Below are 11,900 nucleotides of genomic sequence, written 5' to 3'. Positions count from 1 at the left end.
GATGCAAAAAAGAGGGAAGAGAGACAAGGAGCAACACTTACACGGAGGAAGGAGCTAAGCAAAAGATATCAACAGTTCATTGATTCATAAATGCAAAGCCCTCCTTACTTCAGCAGCACCTACTGGAATCACTACAGACAGGATAATAAAAAGTTTATTTATACTTGTGATTAGGTTTTTTATAAAGGGTTTAATTTTGTTTAGCATTTAATTTTAAAAATCAGTAAAATACATTTTTAAAACACTTCTACCAAAAACCTTTACTTTTTTTTTTTTTTTTAGATTCTTGTGATTGAACTTTAAGTGCCAGTTATGTGCAAAATTAATCTATACATCTGATCCTGATTCTCACTATGATGGAATAATGGGTATCAGGCTTATTCTCCTACCATAAACAATGACAAAACTATACAAAACATATGAATCAACTATTTTCATGCACTAGATAGTACATGGCTCTGATTCTTGAAAAAAGGGACACACACAGGGTGAGCTGTGCATTCACCCTAGCTTTCTGCCAAGAGGCACTTTCTAAACTGTGGCACAGGAAGTAAATCCCAAACAGAAAGCAGCAGTCCCACTGGGCAGAGGAAAGAGAGATCAGAGTTCAAGGCTGCTAAAGTGGCTGGATTTTGTGCTATATGATATTGGAAAGGAGGAAGCTATGCAGTGAAGAAGCTCCAGATGTCTGCATAGATGTCCTGTTGTGTCTTTGCTCAATGCTAAGCTGTGCACACTCAGAGCAAGGGTCTGTGAGGCCAGGCTGACAACAGACACAAAGAAGCTGTGAGCCAAACAGTGATTCCAGAGGTCTGCCAGTGCAGAAAGATGGAGAGCCAACCAGCCAGAGTAACCTCGATATTGGGATTGGTTAGTTTTGCCACTCTGCCAGGCTTAAAATAAGCCCTCCTAGAGTCAGTGAAGAATCTCTCACTGCCAGCTGAGAGAGATGTGCTGCTGAGAGAGAGAAGTGTGGTGCTGATAGAGACACACTGCTGAGAGAGAGATACACTGCTCAAAGATAGAGGCAGTAGAACCAAGAGGCACAAGACAGAGTGGCAGGCTTACCTGGCCCACAGAGACGGAGGCAAGGCTGAGAGGCCAAAGGTCAGAGAGGCCTGTCTAAGGACACAGCAGAGGGGAGACTGTCCTGATCGAAGAACTGTATCCTGAGTGTGTTCCTGAACTTGAATTGTAGCCTGTTTCCCTAATAAATCCTATAATCTGTGAGTTCTGTGTGGCTGCTGCAGTGAGTTATCAAAACCAGCAGAGAAGTGGTGGGTGCCATTAGAGGGATGGTTGGTGTCAAGGTTGGTAAGAGGGCTGGAGGGTGGTGGCATGTCTGGCCTCATAAGAACAGGCCTTGGGCTGCTGATGGTGATTTTGTCTTCCTCTTGTGGAGTTAGAAGAAGTCAGAAAATGCCACCTCAATGCCCTGTTAGCACTAATATACAGCCACAGTAGTCAAAACAGAATGGTACTGGTACAGTAATAGAGAGATAGACCAATGGAACAGAATTGAAAACTCAGAAATAGACCCATCCATCTTTGGACAACTGATCTTTGACAAAGGGCCAAAATCCATTAAATGGGGGAGAGAGAACCTCTTTAACAAATGGTGCTGGCAAAATTGGATACCCACTTGTAGAAAAATGAAGCAAGACCCATACCTCACCCTATATACAAAAAAATAACTGAAGTTGAATCAAAGAGTTAAATGTAAAACCCCAAACTAAAAAGCTCATCAAAGATAAAATAGGAATAAATCTAAGGTCCCTAATTTATGGCATAAATAGACTATCAAGCATAACCCAAAATTCACATGCAGTGGTAAAAAAACTAGATGACTGGGGCTTTTTAAAAATTAAATTCTTATGTGCAACTAAATACTTCTCCAAAAGGGTGAAAAGAGAACCTACAGATGGTACAAAAATATTTGGTATGGCATATCTGACAAGGGACTTATCTCCAAAATTTATAGAAAACTTCAACACCTTAACACCAAAAAGACAATCCAATTCAAAGATGGACAAGGGGCATAAACAGACACTTCACTAAAGATGATATACTGGCAGCCAACAAACACATGAGGAAATGCTCACAATCATTAGCCATTAGAGAGATGGAAATAAAAACAACAATGAGATATCATCTCATCCAGCAATAACAGCAAAGTTCAATGAGACAGAAAATAACAAATAACAAAGCTGGTGAGGTCATAGAGAGATTGGAACTCTCATACAATGTTGGGTGGGACTGCAAAATGGTACAACCATTGTGGGAAATGTGATGGTTGGTGTTTCTTAAAAAATTGAAAATAGAAATACCATTTGATCCAGCAATTCCATTACTAAGAATACACCCTAAAGAGGTAAGAGACAGGACACAAAAAGACATATGCACACCCATGTTCATTGCAGCACAATTCACTATAGCAGAGATGGAAGCAATCTAAACGTCCATCAACAGATGAATGGATAACCAAACTATGGTACATTTATACAATGGAATACCATACAACATTAAAGAATAATGAAGAATACATGAATAATCTCACAATGTGGATGAACTTGGAGGACATTATGCTGAGTGAAATAAGTCAATCACAGAAGGACAAATGCAGTAAGAGCCCATTATTGTAAAAAGTCAAGGAAAGGTTTACTCAGGGAAAGAAATTCACTTTGTTGGTTACTGGGGACAGGAGGGAAGGGGAGGGAAAATTTCAGACTAGTTGTTGATTTGGGTGAAGGGAGGGCAGTATGGAAAGAGTCTGTGACCAGCATGATGATACTGGGGAAAGGAAAGACAGAAATGTGCACAAAAGATATAGACAACAAAGGCAAATAGTACTATACCCACAAAACTACCACTGGCACCAAACACCAGGCCATGGATAAATTCATATACAGGGAAGAATATCAGGTGGGGGTAGGGGAACAGGAATATACCCTAGACCAAGGATAGATTTGGCTGAAGATAATTTTACATGTGCACTTGTATGACAAAATTAGCCACACACATTACAGAAGCAACAGAAGACAGGGTTGGAGAAGCATCTCAGAAACAACCAAACACCTTGAAAGAGAGAATCAATGGGCCTGGAGACTCAGGATCATAATCTTCAGGGACATCATGCTCAATTAGCACAACATAGTACATAAAAATCTTGTTCTACAATCTACTTTGGTGAGTAGCAATTGGGGTCTTAAAAGCTTTCAAGAGGCCATCTAAGATGCAGCTATTGGTCTTCTCTGATCTGGAGCAAAGAAGAATGAAGAAAATCAGAGTCACCTGGAAACAACTAGTCCAAAGATAAGATGGACCACGACGACCTCAGTTTTCATGTCCTTGAGACCAGAAGAACCAAGTGATGCCCGGCTACCAATACTGACCTCTTGGAAAGGGATCAAAACTGGAGATCTGGATAGAGTTGGAGGAAAAATGTCAAACAAAATTCAAAAACACAAACATGACCAGAATTACTGGTCAGATAGAGACTGGTGGAACCCCTGAGACTGTGGCCCTGGGCTTAGAAATGGACTTACTTCCACACATTGGCTCTCAGCCCAACAGTAGAAAGACCCACATGCAGAACACCTACCCCAGGAAGATGCACCCACCTACTCTAGGGAGATGCAACCCCCTACTCTAGGGAGATGCATCCCTTAGATCAATTAGCCATGAGATACCAGAAGGGCAGCATTCACATAGAGGGAAAGCAAGACAGACAAGAAGGCACAGATAAGAAAGGTACAAGGAGAAGGTAGTCACAGGGAGGGAAGGGGAGGAGAGTTTTTTTATGGCTGGGTATAGTAACTAGGCTGTGAAATCAAATGTGCGTCAACTGTTGAATGTAAAACATATCTGTTTTGTAAATTTGCACCCAAAGCACAATAAAGAAAAAAATGTAAAGGAAAAAGATTGACATTTTGTAAGTTAGTATCTAGAGAATCTCAGCAGAGAAATGAAAAGTCTAAAAAAATGGGGAAGGGAAGAATCCAAAGGAAACCCTAAAATGAAAAATGGAGTATCTGAAATGAATAATTAATTAGATAGGCTTAGTGACAGATTAAAAATTGTTGTCACTTAGTCAATGGCAACCCATTGTAACCTCATGTGTTACAGAGTAGAATTGCTCCATGGGGTTTTCTTGGCTGTTATCTATATACATTAGGTCATTTTGTTTTTAAAATAGTTAAAATAAATATGTCTGATCTTTTGCAAAATTGTAAGTTCCTTGAGGATGGAGGCTATATATTTTTGTCTTTAAATTCATTCTTCCCAAGATATCCAACAAAGGTCCACTTAGCACAAGATTTCGCATAATATTTTTGATAAACAAACAGTATTTTTGGGAAAAGTATACGCAGCCACAGAACAAAATACAAAACTAATGCATGCATCATGAGGTATGAACATTAACATCACTTAAACCTGATGGCTTTTCTAGGAACAACTTTTATAGAAAGTCTGTATTTGGGATACAGAATGAATCAAAAAATCAGAGAAGGTCTAATACGGTGGCACAGTCAGATACCTCATAAAATTCCTCTTACGATAAAGACCCGAGAAAGCAGGTAAATCAGATATAGATGACAACTTTGGAACTCTAAGCATCAAAGATAAGGCTGAAGACTTGGGCTAGGTGCCAAGTAGAAGGAGAAACTGTACAAAAACAGTGGACGTGGAGAATTATGGATTGCCATTGCCCTGTCAGCTGAACCCACACAACACAGCCATACTGAAACAAAGTAAGCAGTGTTCTCAGCTGAAGCCCTTACCTGGTGCAACCAAGTAGAAGCAACTCTGCACCTACATCCAAAGCCAGGCAGGAGGTGCTCCCCACCCTATGAAAGTTAAATGCCCTCACCTCACTCACTGTGACCTCTGCCCTCACACAATCATGCTTCAGTACCACCCACTAATGCCTTGCACCTGAGCTGGGGTGCACAGACCAGTGGTGCTTGCCCCCTTCCTCAGCCACTCATACCAGTGACTCACAGATCAGCAGTGTCCGTCACTGCTGACCACTACTTCTGGAAGCCTATGATTCAGAGGTACCTGCTACTATGCCTAGTTACTCATGCTAGGAGTCTGCAGACTAGCAGCATCTCCTACCCCCTCAAGCCACCTGTTCAGGGGGCTCAAGGACTGGTGGCACACCTTCCTTGCATTGTACTCCAATGCAGAAGGGCACCACTTCCTAACAAGCACTCATGGACTAGCAGCGTCTCCTTGCCTTGACCCCTGCATTGTCCACCCACAATGCAACCAGAGACTTGTACTTGCTCCTATCGCCCCCACATAGCTCTGCTTATCTGGTACCATCAATAAGAGTTTCCCTGCCACTCATCCAGTAACCAACAATCTGGACACCCTTACAGTTACCAGTCAGCAACCAGCAGTGCACACAGACAACACTCAACCCAAGACTAGTGAGAATGCTCCCTGCACCCACACCCAGGTGACCAGCCAGCCAGACACATCACCTCACCAGAAAGGCCAGCCACATCCTCAGCCACCCAACAAGACCAGTGAACAAGACCCGCATCCACACACCCAGTCACTGCCTCATCCACCTGGAGACAGGTGGTGAGAGCTCCAGTGAGCCAGACTACCAACAAGAGTAGCACACATGGCTCACCTACTCAAATATACCAAAACAAAACAAAAAATTAGGATGTTGCAAACAAACATACAGTATAAATAAACAAATAAATACAGTAACACTTTAATGCTTTGGAGAAAATAGACAATATCAAAATACATAAATAAGCAGAATAAGATGGCTCCACCAAGTGATCAAAATAAAGAACTAGAAAACTTTCCAAAGAAAGAAATGGTAATGGAGCTACCTGATAAAGAATTTAAAACACACACACACACACACACACACACAAATAAATAGGGTTCCAAGAGATCAAGAAAAATCAAGAAAACACAGACAAAGCCAATGAAAACACAGTCAAAGCAATAGAAGAATTAAGGATAACAATACAAGAACAAAATGACCAAATAAATAGACAATTAGAAATCAAACAAAACCAGCATCTAGAAAACCAAAAGATTAACAATAAAATTTCAGAAATAAGCAACTCAATAGAAGGACAAAGGACCAGAATTGAATAAATGGTAGACAGAAATAGTGAAACAGAGGAAAATCCTTTGATGCCAATTTGTTTGAGGAAATATCATAAAAAGGCATGAAGAAAAAATGAAAAAAGCCTAAGACTTATGTGAGATACTATCAAGAGGAAAATTTTACACATGATCAGAATCCCAGAACAGGAGGAAGCAAGAGCAAAACAAAAACAAATAAACAAACAAAAAACAATAAAACCCACAGTCAAAGATTTGCTGTCAGAAAACCTGCCTAATATCATGAAAGATGAGAAGATATCTATTCAAGAAGCTCAATGAACCCCATACAGGGGTAGATGACAAAAGAAAATCACCAAGATATATCATAATTGAATTTTTCTAAACTAAAAACAAGGAGAGAATACTGAGAATAGCTCAACAAAAACGAAAAGTCATCTACAAAGGGGAACCAATAAGTCTAAGCTCTGATTAGTCAGCAGAAACCATGTAGGCAAGGAGGCAACAGGATGACATATACAAAACCCTGAAAAAATAATGCCAACTAGGAATTATATATCCAGCAAAATTGCCTCTCAAATGTGGTGAAATCAGCATATTTCCAGATAAACATAAATTAAGGGAATTTGTAAAAATCAGACTAACCTTAGGGGCAATATTAAAGGAAGTCCTTCACCAAAGATTCGACAACATCTGACAATAACTTCAGAATACGACAAAGGACAGCATCATTCAGATAATAACTCAGATAAAGAATTCTCAAAAAGGTAAAAGACTAAAAACCAGAGATGTCAATCTATAAATGATGACAACACCAAAACAAAAAGGTGGAATATTTGGTATAGTTATATAACATCTATATGGAGAGGAAGTCAAGGTAATATTAAGAAATAAAAGACTACTTTAAATTTAGGAAGATAAAGGTAAATTTCAAGGTAACCACAAAGAAAGTTAACAAAACTACTCATGAAAATAAAAAGGAAGAAAAACATAAAATATTCAGTAAACATAAATCAACAACAACAAAAGAAAATAAAAGAAACTCCACACAAAAGAAGAACTCAGCACAGAAAATTAAATAGAACAAAGAAACCATCAATGCCACACAAAAAGAGCAAAACAAAATAACAGCAGTAAACTCAAATCTATCAATAATTACACTGCATGTGAATGACTTAAGTGCACCAGTAAAGAGACAGAGAGTGGCAGAATGGATAAACTAACATGACCTATCAATATGCTGTTTACAAGAGACACACTTTATCAACAAATACATAACCTAAATATAAAGACATAAACTAAACCCTAAGGTATAGGGGAAAAATATATCAAAGAAACAATAACCAAAAAAAGATCAGGAATAGCAGTATTAATCTCTGATAAAATAGACTTTTAAGGCAAAATCCACCATAAAAGATAAGGAAAAAAACAAAAAAACAACTCACTGCCATTGAGTCAATTCTGACTCACAGCAACCCCTTTCAGCCTCCAAGGCAGTAAATCTTTACAGGGGTGATGGTTTGGAACAGCTAAGGGAGACCAGGAAATGAGCAGAGCAGTTTGGAACCACTAAGAGAGACCAAGAAGTGAACAGAGGTTTTGGAACACTTAAGGGAGATGAACAAGTCTGTCAGTTTGTCATACTGTGGTGGCTTGTGTGTAGCTGTGAGGCTGGATGCTATGCCACCAGTGTTTCAAATGGTAGCAGGCTTAGCCATGGTAGACAGGTTTTAGTGGAGCTTCTAGACTAAGACGGACCCGGAACAAGGAAGAGGCCATCCACTTCTCAAAGAATTGGACAGAGAAAACTTTATGAAAAGCAGTGAAACACTGTCTTCTATATTACTGGAAAATTTTATGAACAGCCCTGAAACATTGTCCGATAGAGTGCTAGAAGATGAGCCCCTCAAGGTTGGAGGGCACTCAAGATACGACTAGGAAGAGCTGCCTCCTCAGAGTAGAACTGACCTTAATGATGTGGATAGAGTAAAGCTTTCAGTACCTACATGTGCTGATGTGGTATGACTCAAAATGAGAAGAAACAGCTGCAAATATCCATTAATAATCAGAACATGGTATATATGAAGTCTGAATCTAGGAAAACTGGAAGTTATCAAAAATGAAATGGAATGCATAAAGATTGATATCCTAGGCATTAATGAGCTGAAATGGACTGTTTTTGGCCATTTTGAATCAGACAACTGTATGATCTACTATGCTGGGAATGACAAATTGAAAAGGAATGGAGTGGCATTCATCATCACAAAGACTATTTCAAGATCTATTCTGAAATACAATGCTGTCAGGGATAGGATAACATCCATATGCCTACAAGGAAGATTAGTTAATACTACTATTATTCAAATTTAAGCACCAACCACCAAAGCCAAAGGCAAGAAAATTGAACATTTTTTCCAACTTCTGTGGTCTGAAATTGACCAAACATGCAATCAAGATGTGTTGATTATCACTGGTGACTGGAATGCAAAAGTTGGAAACAAAGAAGACTCACCAGTAGTTGGAAAATATGGCCTGGGTGATAGAAAGAACGCTGGAGATCACATGATAGAACTTTGCAAGACCAATGACTTATTCATTGCAAATATATTTTTTTCAACAACACAAACAGCAGCTATACATGGGGACTTTTGCCAGATGGAGTCCACAGGAATCAGATCGACTACATCTGTGGCAAGAGGCCACAATGGAAAAGCTCAATATCTTCAGCCAAAACAAGGCCAGGAAATGACTGTGGAACAGACCATCAACTGCTCATATGCAAGTTCAAGTTGAAGCTGAAAACAATTAAAACAAGTCCACGAGAGTCAAAATATGACCTTGATTATATTCCTTCTTAATTTAGAGACCATCTAAAGAATAGATTTGATGCATTGAACACTAATGACCAAAAACCAGAGGAATTGGGGGATGACATCAAGAACATCATTCGTGAAGAAAGCAAAAGGTCATTAAAAAGACAGGAAAGCAAGAAAACACCAAAATGTATGTCAGAAGAGACTCTGAAACTTGTCCTTGAATGGAGAGTAGCTAAAGCAAATGGAAGAAATGACAAGATAAAAGAGCTAAACAGACGATTTCAAAGAGCAGCTCGAGAAGACAAACTCAATTATTATAATGAAATGTGCAAAGACCCGGAGTTAGAAAACCAAAAGCGAAGAATATTCTCAGCATTTCTCAAGCTGAAATAACTGAAGAAAAAATTTAAGCTTCATGTTGCAATAGTGAAAGATTCTATGGGCAATATATTGAATGATGCAAAAAACATCAGAAGAAGATGGAAGGAATACATAGAGTCACTGTACCAAAAAGAATTGGTCGATGTTCATCCATTTCAGGAGGTGGCATATGATCAAGAACCAATGGTACTGAAGGAAGAAGACAAAGCTGCACTGAAGGAATTGGTGAGAAACAAGGCAACAAGAATTGAGAAAATACCCAATGAGATGTTTCAACAAACAGATGTCACACTGGAGGCACTCCCTGGGCTATGCCAAGAGATTTGGAAGACAGCTACCTGGCCAACTGACTGGCAGAGATGCATGTTTGTACTCATTTCAAAGAAAGGTGATCCCATAGAACTATCGAACAATATCATTAATATCACAAGCCAGCCCTACGACCAGTGGAAGGCAGGAGTTTGTATACGAGGAGATGCCACGGGGGCAGGCTGCAGTAAGCCAGCCCCAGAACCCACAGAATGTGGAAATTACCGAACAATATCGTTAATATCACATACAAGTAAAATCTTGCTGGAGATAATACAAAAATGGTTGCAGCAGTATATTGACAGAGAACTTCGAGAAATGCAAGCTGGATTCAGAAGGGGACATGGAATGAAGGATATCATAGCTGATGTCAGATGGATTTTGGCTGAAAGCAAAGAATACCAGAAAGATGTTTACTTGTGTTTTACTGACTATGCAAAAGCATCACTTGTGTGGATCATAACAGATTGTGAATAACATTGAGAAGAATGTGAATTCCAGAACACTTAATTGTACTCATAAGGAACCTGTACATAGACCAGAAGACTGTCATTCAAACAGAACAGGGAGATACTGCATGGTTTAAAATAAGAAAGGGAGTGAGTCAGGGTTGTATCCTTTCACCGTACTTATTCAATCTGTATGCTGAGCAAATAATCTGAAAAGCTGGACTATATGAAGAAGACGTGGGATGAGGATTGAAGGAAGGTTCATTAACAACCTGTAATACACAGATGACAGAATTTTGGTTGCTGAAATTGAGGATGACTTGGAGCATTCACTGATGGAATTAAAGACTACAGTCTGCAGTATGGATTATACCTCAATATTAAAAAATTTTTTTTTTTTTAAATTTTGGACCAATAAGCAGCATCACAATGAATGGAGAAAAGACTGAAGTTGTTAAAGACTTAATATTACTTGGTTCTACAATCAATACCAATGGAAGCAGCAGTCAAAACATTAAAAGATGTATTGCATTAGGCAAATCTGTTGCAGATGACCTCTTCAAGTGCTGAAGAGCAAAGATATCTCCCTGAAGACTAAGATGCACTTAACACAAGCCTTGGTATTTTTAATCACCTCATATGCATGTGAGAGCTGGACAATGAATAAGGAATACTGAAGAAGAGTTGATGCTTTGGGGTAGTGGTGTTGCAAAGAATGCTGAAAGTACCATGGACTGTTAAAAGAGCAAACAAATCTATCCTGGAAGAAGTACAGCTGGAATGCTCCTTGGAAGTGAGAATGGCCAGACTTTTCTCACCTACTTTGGTCATATTCTCAGAAGGGATCATTCCCTGGAGAAGGATGTCATGTTTGGTAAAGTGGAGGGTCAATGAAAAAGGGAAAGGCCCTCAATGTGATGGATTGACACTGGCTGCAATGACGGGCTCAGGTATAACAAGGATTATGAGGCTGGAACAGGACTGGGCAGTGTTTTGTCCTGTTGTACATAGGGTTTCTATGAGTCAGAGATGATTTGATGGCACCTAACAAAAACAACTACAAATCCTTATAGAAGTAGATTACCTAGTCTTCCTTCTTTGCAGTGGCTGGTGGGTTTGAACAACCAAACTTCTGGTTAGCAGTCAAATGCCTTAGGCACTATGCCACCAGAGGTCCTTAGAAGGTAAGAAAGGACATTATATAATGATTAAAGGATCAGTCCTCCAAGAGGACATAAACATTACAAATATACACACACCCAATAACAGGGTTCCAAAATAAATTAAATGAACAGTAATAACATTGAAAAGAGAAATAGACAGTTGCACAAGATTAGTAGACTTCAACATACCACCTTCTGTCAAGGACATAACAACTAAAATAATAAGAATCCTATGAGAATAATATGAAGAATTGTACTCCACCAAAGTTGAAAGCCTAGAGGAAATGGACAGATTTCTAGAAACAAATTACCTACACACACTAACACAAACTGAGGTAGAAAAACTGAATAGATCCATTAACATAAGAAATCAAAGATACAATTTAAAAGCTCCCAACTACAACAAAAAGCCTTGGCCCAGATGGCTTCACTGGATAACTCTACCAAACATTCAGAAAAAAGCCGATATCAATACTACTCAAACTATTTCAGAACATAGAAAAGGAAGGCATACTCCTGAATTCATTCTGTGATATCAGCATAAACCTGATACTAAAGCCAGGCAAAGACACCACAAAAAAGAAAATTATTAACCAATATCCCTCATGAAAATAGACACAAACATTCTCAATAAATTTCTAGCCAATATAGCTCAACAGCGTATCAAAAAAATAATACATCAT

The sequence above is a fragment of the Orycteropus afer genome, unplaced genomic scaffold (assembly GCF_000298275.1).
Source record: "Orycteropus afer afer isolate SDZICR_OR568_19922 unplaced genomic scaffold, OryAfe1.0 scaffold00345, whole genome shotgun sequence".
Classification (NCBI taxonomy): domain Eukaryota; kingdom Metazoa; phylum Chordata; class Mammalia; order Tubulidentata; family Orycteropodidae; genus Orycteropus; species Orycteropus afer.
Note: the sequence above shows the minus strand (reverse complement) of the source record.